Raw genomic sequence first — 11,866 nt, forward strand, 5'->3', positions numbered from 1 at the left:
CCTCAGTGAAGAATGAAACTACAGGAAAGATTACCCTGAAAATTCAGACACCAAAGAATAGCTTAGAAATGTGAAAGTGCACACATCAGCCATGGCACCCAAAGCACATCACGGGCTCCTGAGAAAGAATTGACATGTTTGAAGAGCCGAGAGGAAAAAAGTAAATACACAGCTGATTTCCAAAGGAAAGCAGTGGGATGTGAAGAGTTATTTTTTAGAAGCTTAACTTCTTTCTTTGATTAGTCCAACGACTATGAAGAGGCAAAATATCATTGCTTCTTGTTTTTAAACTTCCCAAGCTACTTGGCTGGGGAAAGGGAAGCCGCGTATGTCCTTGACATACTCTTGATGTCCTTGCAGGGATGAGCTGAAGGAAAGTAAAATCTGGGTTTGTGTTGACCTGGTGTGTTGCTAGTTTTGTGCCTCTGATGTTTGTGTCAGTGCCGCATGGAAAGAGAACAGAAAATCCTTGGAGCAGGTTTTGTTTCACTCCAGAATTAACAAAAAATTATGGAAATATGAAATGTTTGCAAAGGAAAAATCACACAAAACTCAGAGGCTCCATAGCTCAGGGGTTAGAGCACTGGTCTAGTAAACCAGGGGTCGTGAGTTCAAATCTCACTGGAGCCTGGGGGGTCTGTACCTCCTGCAAAACCCCACAGCTTTATCTTTCTGATTTTTTCCAAAATGTTGCTGTCATCATTTTTTGGAGCATCCAGCCCAGCCTAGGTGAAACACAAACATCGTATAGCGCCTATGCGAAATAACAGGCAATGAGAGGTAGAGAAAATAGCAATGGTCAGAGTTAAATCCTTGAAAGAATACCTTGAAGTATTTTTAAAGTATAGCAATCAGAGATAGGAAATGCCTAGTAATGGGATTTAAAGCCTTCTGAACCCTGCAGACGTTGTGAAGCTCATTGATGAACAAATCTGAAATTGCTGCTGGATATTTACAGTTAGGTCTGGTTCATCTCTTCATACTTCAGCAGGACAATCAAATTATGTCTCCAGAGCTCAGTAATTACAGAGCTGGCTGAAAAAATTATAAATACAGTTTGTGGAGGAAGAGCAACATTGGTCTTCAGAGTTCTGCTGGGGGGGCTGGAAAGCTATCATTTTTAAGAAAAAAAGAAAAAGCTAGGAATTAACCTATTTTGCATCTTGAGTTCAATGAATTGCAGTCCAGATTTATGAGATTTCATACTCTGCCTTTGCACGTTTCCCAGTTTTTGCTCATTTTCAAACAGACTTCCTATTTTGTTCCATCAAGACTATCCTAACCAGTGATGTAAAAGGATATTTCTGAATTTGAAAAGGTCGTTTTCCATTTGAGGGAAAGAAGGCTCAAAAGCCTGAAATGCTTTTGTCTTGTGGAGGTGGACACTGGGTGGAAGTGGACTCTGTTTTCGCAAAACAGCGAGCACATTACAGCTTTGGTGTGTTTTCTCCACATGAGAAGTGACCTGCAGGAATTTCCTAGCTTTCCTCTGTATATATCACAGTAAGGCTGAAGAAACAGAAGTCAGCAGGTTTCCCATTAATCTGCAACCTAATAAACCAGCATAAGCTATTGTTATTGTAACCCAAGATACTGGAAAATGGACAGATGTGTTTTACTAAAAGTGAATTTGTTTCTAGACTGTTATGGCTATATGTCTATTTACCCTGTCCCTCATTCCAGTTTATCTCTTTATTTTGCTTTCATATGACACTGCTGAGCAATATCTGGAAAGATCTTTGTGGTTCAAGTTCACTTTTGCGATCAGGCTCATGGTTTCAGCTTAGCTGAACCTGGCAGTGATGGAAATGATCCTTTGAAAAATTAATGTCTTTCATCTCTATGCAAAAATGACAAATGTTCAGGATATGTTTTGCTGAATTCTTAATCTACATGGTACTTAATATTAATGTAAAAACTTCTCTCCCCAGTAACCCTGCTGCAATGCATAACACCAAACATACTGATGCTACTTATAGAATCATAGAATCATAACACCATTTTGGTTGGAAAGGACCTTTAAGATCATCAAGCCCAACCACTAACCCAGTACTGCCAAGGCCACCACTAACCCATGTCCCTCAGTACCACATCTACTCATCTTTTAAATTCCTCCAGGGATGGTGACTCCACCACTGCCCTGGGCAGCCTGTTCCAATGCTTGACAGCCCTTTAAGTGAAGAAATTTTTCCTACTTGTTAAGCATAGGCCTGATGCAAAGATCACTTTTAACAGTGGACCTTGGACCCTGTCCTGACTAAATCCCTTTGTATCAATCATCCATCATCTCTTTCTTTGCTGAAAACAGGGCTTTTCAAAGATAGAGCTTGACAGGAGGAGTGAAGAGGGCAAAGTTATTTATATCCATATCCTGAAGTCCACATAAATGTGGGAGGAAGGAAGGGCGCTTCTTCATCTTTGTCAACCTATGAAATGGAAATGCTACACATGCGTCCAGAGGTGCAGGAAAGGTTGTGTAGCTCTGCCACACAGACTGTGACAAGGCTGGTCCACTTATGGGTTTACTCAAGAAGAACTCTTGCTCTTTGAAGTCATTACCTGCTCTAATCCAGATCTAGACAGTCTTTTATTGCTTTGTTTAGGGAGATTTAAAGGTATCTTCCTGTATATCCTTGAAAACTTGTTTTTCATATTTTCCTGAAAACTTCAGAATACCATTTCTATTTTTAAAAAACATCCTAGATGCTGTGCATTTCTCTAGCATGCTTTTCATTCCTGGGTCTCCCTCCAAGGGTTGCATCAAGCTAGACAGAGAAATCATTTATTCCGTTATAAACAACATTGAACTTTGTGGCCCAGCAGCCTTGATCATCGAGGTGCCCATGGTCATTCCCTGCATCCAAGGACCATGTTAGCAAAGCTGCATTTCTGCCTCTAGTTCCGTTCTAGTGAAGGCCACATATCCCTCAACTAATCCATTTCTTAAGTCGTGTGGGAAAAGACCAATAAATAATTCAATCCAGGGAGGGAAAATTTGAGCAAGAGACAGTGAAAATGTTCCCATGTTTAAAGAGTTTTTAGATTTAGAAATACATTTTAGGCTAATGTTAAAATCTAACATATGAAAGGATCAAATGGCAGCCTTGTAGCCTCAACTCAGAGGAAAAATATCTAATATAACCAGTAGGACTGCAGAATTCAGAGTGGGGGAGAAATCACTCAAATTTATCTATTTGCCTGTTCTCCCATAATGAATACTCTCCCTTATTCCAAAAAAGGTATTGTGGTTTCAACAATAATGTTTTAAAAACAAATATGAAATGTTTTGCTTGCATCCTAGAGAAAGGGTGACTGCAGCTATCGAAGGCTGACGGGGCAGGTTTTCAGGACTCTTCCTTAGCATCCAGTGCGATTTTCACAACACCCTGCTTCTGGAAATGCTGCAGCATCCCAGTCTCTTACTGATCGTGATGCTCACCCTTAAAATTTCTAGATCTGTTGGACAGACTAGGAAACTTTGTCTTCTAAATGGCAGGTCCCTCAGGGTTTAGTACTGGCACTACAGTTTTTCTGAACTCAATCAGTGAGATACCATTGACTTGATCAGGGCAGTTTGAATATGAGGTTACCTTCCCAGCAAACATGCTCATTCCTGTAGGCCACACCTCCACGAAAGACCTGGGGAAAAAAATAAGATTGTTGTAGTTACTGCAAATTTAATCAAACTATAAAAAAAGCCAACCACATCCACTTTCACCTAGGCACCTTGCCATGCAAATAAGAACTTAAAGGCAGAGCCAGGATGGAGGTAGGAGTCTGCTACGAGGATACAGCAGAGGAACAGAGGGTGTGCCTTAGATGAGGAGATGTAAGGAGTTTGTTGTGTTTAGTGTCGCAACCCGAAGGCTGAAAGCAGACATGACTGGCTCATATAAATACCACAGGGGTAAAAAAGCAGGAGGAGAAAGAACTATTTAAGCTAAATTACATCATTAGCATGAATGAATATGTGTTAGGCTGGGATTTTAAAAAACAAAATCTCTAAAAATCAGAGGAGTCATTTTTTCAAGCAGCCTAAGCAACGGGAGGAGGAGAACCCACGAGAGGTCAGAAAGTGCACTGGCAGGTTATGGAGGACCTGGATGGCACAGCTAGACTCCATGAGCCAAGGGCTCCCATCCTGTACTCTGTTCATCGGTGATATGACTGTCTGAGTTCAGCAGCATCCTGTGTTGTGTGAATACTTGTGTGTATCCACGTGTATTTTCATCACTCTTCTAAGCAACTTGTTTCTCCAAATGCTTCTTCCATTTCTAGAAGCAGGAGGTAATTACTTTACGCCTGCTTTCTCCTCCACCCCAGAGAGCTTGTGATGTACCTGTTGATTGCCTCGCCTCCCCGCTGCCTGTTAGGGAAACAGTTCATTCCCTGGGCAGTGAGCCTAGTTAGAGAGCTCAGTTGTTCTAATAATGGTCATCTATTTATAGCCTTTTATAATTTGTTTCATGACGAAGAGTTTCTGCAAGATGCTCCTTGATTCTTGCAAGTTTGTAATTATTTTTCACTTCCTGTGTTATTGAAAGTAGCTTTTGTGCTCAGAAAAATGACTGTAATAAAGGCCATTTCATGTGTTCCGAGTAAATGATAGGGACTTTAATATGTTTTTGATGAAAGCTTAGAATTTCTCTTTGTTTTCCTTCAAATCTTTTCAGTCTTCTGGGTCAGATGAGCCTAGCTCACCCTAAAACTTGTAAGAACAGAACAGGGACAGAGTAAAAGGATCTCGATGCTGTACAGCCTTGCCCATTGCTAGCACAGCAGCTCAGTCCTCTGCCCAGAGTCTCTGGTGATGGCACGTTGCAAACAGCAGAAGGGCAGAGTCTGGAAATGGCACCGGCTATGCTTAACTTGCTCATTCTGTAACTGTCTCTCACCAGATGTGACAATCTAATTATTTCTGTTAGGCCAGCTATTAAATTTTGTTGGAATTGATACAACTGGCCTGATGAAATACTCTCCAACCCTTTCCTCCTGCAGATCTCTGTACCATCATAGCTACCACCTCATTTCTATTGCCACTGTGGACTGTAGCGCACAACCACACCATTTTTATTCCAGAAGAGGATCTCCAGGTTTTCTCAATTTTCTACAATATTTTAAATCTGCAGAAGATTTTCCTCTCCATGTATCTCCAGGTGAAAACGCTGGTGGCCTGCCCTACCGGCAGTGCTGCTGGGGGAATGTTGAAGAAAGAGAAGTCTTTCTCTTTGCTGTCTGTGTCTCAAGGCTTGGACTTTTCACAGCCCCCCAGTTTTTGGGGGGAAACAGATCACAGCCCCCCAGTTTGTGGGGGGAAACAGGACTGGGAGAGTCGAGTCCTGAAGCCACAGCCATACCCTTGCTTTCTGCCAGACTGAGCGGAGCCTCATTAAGCAGTGGGCTGTGGGATTTCATCAGTCAAGCTTCAGGTTCATACTTCTGTGGTTGTCCTCTTCTGATCTGGTCACAGCTGTGTCTGGAGTTTCTTCACAGTTAAAGCTTTCAGCAATTCTCTGGTGGGATCCAGTTTTGTTGCTCCTCCACAGTCAGTCCATAGCCCTACACCACCTCTCCGCCTTTCCCCTTTTGTCATGTCCCAGCCTTTGCCTTTTGCCTTCTTGCTTTGACTCCCCCTTTCCAAGCATTCCCAGTTGGTGACCCACGCTTCTCTGTGTGCCAGCTGGGACTTCCCCAGGCATCCCACCAGCCAGAAGACCCTGTTAGAAGTGGAAGGTGCACAGAACCATTTCTGCACTGTCAGTGAGATGTGTCTGGGACCACCAGGAGGCATTAGTCCTCCACCACGGGCAAGGGGGTGGTGGGAAAGCTTTGCATGACTGCTCAGCTCTAGAAGTCTTGCCCCCGCTTGGCTACAGTGCCCAGCGATGCCTTTCAAGTTAACCACAGTTAGAGAGAGACGGAGCATTAGCATCAGTATCAGACCTGGTGTCTGGAAAGCCTAAACATGGTTCGGTCTGGCCCCTCTTGCCTTAAGTCAACTGTGGGCCTCTCTTGCCTTAAGTCAACCGTTACCGTGAGAGGGCAGCACTCGGGTTTTCTGTAAGAGTTCCTGGGTATTGAGCTTCCAGCAAAGATGCATCAGGGTCCCTGGAAAACATCCAGCAAACTTACAGAGAACTCTTCTTTTTCTTCGAGTCTAAAACAGTTACGCAGATGATGTGTCCAAACTAAACCCTCACACAGCTTTTCCTTCACGGTTGGGCTGTTTGCTTCTTTGTACAATCAGTTTCACAAAAGGATCTCAAATTGCCAAGAAATTCTCCCGCTTCCGCTCAGGACGGAGGTGAATTGCATTTTGTTTTGTTTTCTCAGCTGTTGCAACCAAAGCGCTTCAAGAATTTGTGGGGACCGGAGAGGGATTATGAGTTTAAGTCTCCAGTCGGGCCTTTGGGTTTCCTATACACGCACAGCTGTAATTTCCCAGCTCGTCACCAGTAACAAACCTGAACGATGAAGTCCGCAGCACAATTAGGGAGCCTGATATTTGCTTCCTTTCTCGAGTGAGCCTTGTGTTTCCTTTCTCAGGAAGGCAGAGCTGCTTGAGGTGTATGTTTGCTTTTATTTTTACCTTGTTTCTCTCCCTCCCTCTCTGCAGCAGTGGGAGCAGCAGGATCCAATTTGCAGAGAAACAGCACAGTATTGAATAGCTCAGCGTATGCTGTAGTGCAGAGAATGCTTTCATAGAGCTGAACACAAACAAGCTGCTCTCTATATTTGGCTGTTTCTGGCTGGAAAGTAAAAAAGCAATTTCAGTAGACACTGTACATCACATGGATGTCCATCTGAATGCTTCCAGGGGGTGGCACATTCACTCTTGAAGAAAACCGTGCTAGGAGTTACTCTGTTTTTGTTTGCAGAGGTAATTTTCCTAGGAACCATACAGGAACTTCCTGATTCAAATACAATTGTTTGTGACTCCGCAGCTGCATCGACGCTGGTGGAAAGCAGCATAATTATATGGCCATTGGTGCTCTGGTGGGCACATCAGCTAAGGATACATCCTATGTCCTTTTCAAGGCTGAGACCAGGAGAAGTTCATCCTATATAAAGAACATGTGAATGTGAGGGGTTGAGAAGTTAAAGGACTAGTTTCAAGGAGTTCATTTTCTGCCATGAAATGCATAGACAGAGCATAAACAAAAGAGGACAAATATCCCCACAGAGAACAGAATGAACCTTTTCAGCTGGTTTCATTGGCAATGAACTTTTTTTTCACGGTAACTGGTCGTCTCAGTTGATTTTGGAATGAGCCGCCAGAACTGAAACAAAGCTGTTGGGTTTTTCTGAGTGCGAACTGAAATGTTAGATTCTCTGCTGACTTGTGCTGGCCCTGTAGTCAAATGTGATATTCCCCCTGGCATTTCAAAGTGTTAATGAAGTCCAGAGACGACATCAGCTCTTGTTTTATATTTCATGGAGCACTAATGGCAAATTCAGCCCCCTGGCCCCAGCCAAGCAGATGGCCAAAATGCAGCCTTGGCTCCATTTCAACCCCTTTTACAGCCTCGGGGCAGGGCCTCATCTGGCACACACCATCACAACGTGAGACGCTACAGCCATTTCCCTCAGGTGGAGATCTGCTTTTCTAAGGGTAAATATTGTATATTCTGAGCCTTTACCTCAAGGTAAATTTTATCCTTATTGCAGTCCTGAGTCCAGTCCTGGACCTAGTCCAGACCGTAGACATTGTCCAGAATCTCTTCTCCACTGGAACCATCCCTGATTCAAGTTACACCTTCTTCCATGCTGGATACTGCCATGCCCCATAAGTCCATCTGTGCCATACACCATTAGGTTTGATGCTGCTGTACCTCTAAGCTAGCAGTCAAGTGGGAAGATGTTCCCATGGAAGCAGTGCTGGTGGGACTCGGGCAGAATTCCTCCTGTCTTGCTGGACACTCTATTGCCTTTCCACAGGCACTGGGACAAGGTCATGCCCTTTCTGCAAGGTGAGAGGAGTGAGCCCTGAAATTATATATTCTGATAGCAACAAATGGTTTATGTCCTTTCCTTGTGGCCCCCCTAATTTAAACTACACTCGATTCCACAGCTTCTATTTTCTCCTGTACCATAGCTCTCCTCTGGGTCTTCCAACCATTTAGTTTCATCAGAGTTTCAGAAGTAGAGAACTAATCAAATACTGAGGTAGTGACATACTAGAAATAGCTACTTTTACTCTCCACCTAGAATACAAACAAGATCTCCTTGGGATCTCACAGGGGAAGATGCTGGCGTCAAATGCAAAGATCATGAGCCTTCTACTATATTAAGCTTCAAGCAGCGATATTCATCTAATTGTCTGGAAATCAAAGGCAGGGACATAGTTTTGGATGCACAAGGCAAAACAGGGGCAAATGGCACTCAGCTGGCATCCACCGCTGTTTCCCTGTGCTGGAGGTTTAGGTGAAGAAAACCCTGGTTATTTGTCACCTGGACAGATGCTGGTCACCCCATGTGCAGACAGGCAGTTTGGCAGTGAAGCAGCCTGAGGCTTGGGGAATGCAAGGCAGTAAATGACCCAGGTGAGGGACCCAAGGACAGGTGTTAGCAGGGTGCAATTTGTAGGCAGTCTAGCTGCAGGGCATTGCCAGACAGGAGCACCATCCCTACACTTCTCCTGACCCACTGCAAGCAAGATGCTGATAGCTGTGCTTGGAGTGAGAATTGAGGTGACACCAAGATTTGAGTTCACACAAGCATTTAGGAATTGAAGAGCTGATTCAGAGGCTTGTATCAAATGCCTAAGGCTGTAAAATCATGTAGGGGTGACTGGGAACAGTTGGCTCCTAGGCCCCCATGGCACGTGGGAGGTGAACCTGCATCAAACAGCAAGCCCAACTTTGGGGTTGATTCAGCTTGAGCATCAAATGAAGAAGGGAATTTGACATCTATTGTGAGCAATAGATAGGAAAACAGCTGTCCAGTAACTCTATAGTGCCCATAGGGTTTTTCTCTTCATTTTCTTGGTATGTGACTCCTGAGCACAGTGTCCTCACAGAACCAGTTCAGCTGGAAAGGTCTCATGTTTCTCTGCAGACCACAGAGATCTCAGGCATTCAGGATTTCATTCACCCACCTTCAGTTCACCTCTCACACCGCATTCCCAGCTCACAGCTAATGCTGAGCTAAAAATGTCCAGGGCTTCCAGGATGGAAGGAGTGGGCTGTGCACCTGCTGCTTCCCTACAAGCTCCCCGTGCAACGTTGGGATAGTGTGAGCAAAGAGCATCACAGAGGGAAACCAAATACAGCAGGACTGCGTGTTTCACAACACAGGATGAGCTGAGCAGAACTCAATGCATGGAGCAAGAAAAACAAAAGCGTTTCACTGAGCAAATCCAAAGTTGTCGTAGTTGTGAGCATCTGCATGTGGCAGGAGGTCTGTGGGAGTAGCAGCCACCAAAACACAAAACATGCAGCACAAATGACCACACTGAGGTCAACACTCAAAGGATAATCAGTTCAGCCTTTCCCAGCCACTGTTCAGAAAAGTGTTTAAACTGCTTACGTCCTGTCACAGCAGTAAAGGGATGCCCCAAGAAGCTCAGCTGTCGTCAGAGAAAGGTCCAGCTACCTAATCTGCAGGTGGTTATGAGAGAGGGACCCATGTGAAAATCCTGCCCAAGGCTATGCAGGGGGCAGTGGGAGCAGGGCAAAGCAGCCCCGTACCTTTTCAAAATAAGCATGGGCATTGCTGGCCCCTTCCCCTGAGCACAAGGGAATGGAAACAATAAGAAATCCTAGAAGTTTCTGGCCACACGTAGCAGCTTGAAGGAACCTCAGCAGAGAAGTGAAAGGAGGGTGAGGAAGGGCTGCAACGGAAGCAGGAGGGGGATGCAGAAGCCCAGAGGCAGTGAGAGAGCCAGAGTGGGCTTTGGGCAATACGGCTGGTGGAAGTCATGAGTCAGGTACCTGGAAGCCCCATTTCCTGGTACTATACCCTGAAAACCCCCTCACGGGTGTTTCCTGCTGCTCGGCTATTCAGGTTGATGCAGCCACCTGCCACCCTTCCCCATATTGTGCTGGGCAGCAGATGGAGGATGTCACTGGCTGAGAATTCCTCAGCTGGCAAGAAAATGCCATAAGGCTTTCAGTTCTCTTACAAGCTGCTGTGCAGTTACAAAGGCAGAATAATGGGTGGAAAAGAATTTGCCAGGTGCATCCTGCAAGCCAAGAGGTGTGCCAGAGCCAGGCATGGGTGGCAAGACCTGGTCACACAGAGTGCTGAAGCACCTCTGTGAAGGGAGCTCAGCAAGACCAGGACTCAGATGTCAGCAGAGAGGTGGCTGCTCTTGAGGCTTGGCCAGGGGAAGGTCTGTGGGACATTGCTGTGTTGTGATCCTTGAAGCTGGACTAGAGCCCTCCAGAGGTCCTTCCTAGCCTTGGTCATTCAGTGGTGCTGTGATTCACTGGAGCAGGTCCACCAGCAGCAAGGATCTGTGTTGTGCTTGCAAGACAGGAACTGTGTTGTTGTGACAGTGCACCATCATCCAAATCTCGTGGATTTACTCCAGGATTTCAGTGTATGTTCAATAGCACTGAGCTGTTTACCAACTCAGCCTACAAACCACCCACGTATTCCATTACATTTTCTCTTTCATTTAGAAACCTGTTCCTAAATGCATGTTTCCTCTGACCCAGAGTGATGGGAGTATGACCAGGTCACTTCTACAACCCATCCTTCTCTGAACTCTAAAGTCTTCACTTAGCCTCTAGATGCGCCCATGGGGTCCAACAGCACCTTCAGCAGCTCCTGCCTACTCTTCTTGGAGTTTGGCCGTAACCACTCCTGTCCGCTCCTCCTCTGTGTGTTTGGTCCTTTTTCCTCCCCTCTCCCTTCCTGCAGCAGAGTGAGCAACTGCCATGGAGAGCTGCAGGCAGCCAGCAGCTTTCCATCAGCAAAACACCGACCAACGAGCCCAGTGGGCACCCTACTCCTGTTGCACCAGCAGACCCTTCCTTGCCAGCGCTGTCAACAGCATTGGCACGTTGCACAGCAGGTGCTGGGGATGGCCCGAACTATCCCCATCGAGGCACAATGAAATGCGCCCAACAGCTGCAGGCGGGTTGGAGAGAGGATACCTTGAGGCTCTAGGAGATCCCAACTACACGTATCAGTGCCAAACAAGACTGGTGTCAGTTGACATTTCAGCTGGTTTTTTGGGGGTACCCACAAAAGCTGCTTTGTTCCCTGCACTTGGGGCCCAGCCTCACTGCAGTGCTGGGCTCCCTGCCCCATCAGTCCCAGCACATTGAACAGCCTCCATCCAGGCAGGAGGGAAAATGGAGGCTGGAGATGGTCTCCTTCCCTCCATCCCTTCCCAGCAATGTGCCTTCTCTTCCCCAAAACACTAGGATGGGGGAGGTTGTGCTGTCCATGGGGAGAAGGAAGGAAGCAGTGGGAGGAGGGAGCTGCTCAGGGCGATCTTTCTTCTCTGAAACAGAGTCCACTAGTAAAGAGGAATAACAGGGAGAGAGGCTTTGGCCACGTGCACAGCTCCTTTTGCAAGACTGCAGTAAAGTATCAGAGGGGATTTTGATGCCTCTTCAGATAACGGTGTCAAGAAAGAGATGGGTGGTTTTGTCCAGTGCTGCTGCAAGTGCAGTTTTAGGAGGCAAAGGGCTTTGTCTGAGCGATTCCACAAGAGGGAAGGAAGCACAAAAAGAGCAAATGGACTTGGATCAGTTTTTCCTATTTAGACTCATTTGTTAGAGAAATATCAGAAATGCTGGAAGCTGGAAAGCTTCAAAAAGTAAAGGCTGTTGCCAAGGCTTATGTTTTCCTGCAACGTTTGAACTTTTGCTCCAGGAGTTACAGGATTACATAAGGTTCCTCATTTTTGCTA

At 45.6% G+C, this 11,866-nt stretch overlaps 1 non-coding gene across 1 annotated transcript; it reads left to right on the forward strand.

The window, feature by feature from the left end:
- The first annotated feature begins 557 nt into the window (after positions 1-557).
- On the forward strand, positions 558-630 carry TRNAT-AGU (transfer RNA threonine (anticodon AGU)). Its single transcript has one exon. It is a non-coding gene; the product is annotated as a tRNA-Thr (tRNA).
- Positions 631-11,866: the final 11,236 nt, after the last annotated feature.

The sequence above is a fragment of the Nyctibius grandis genome, chromosome 16 (genome assembly GCF_013368605.1).
Source record: "Nyctibius grandis isolate bNycGra1 chromosome 16, bNycGra1.pri, whole genome shotgun sequence".
NCBI lineage: Eukaryota > Metazoa > Chordata > Aves > Nyctibiiformes > Nyctibiidae > Nyctibius > Nyctibius grandis.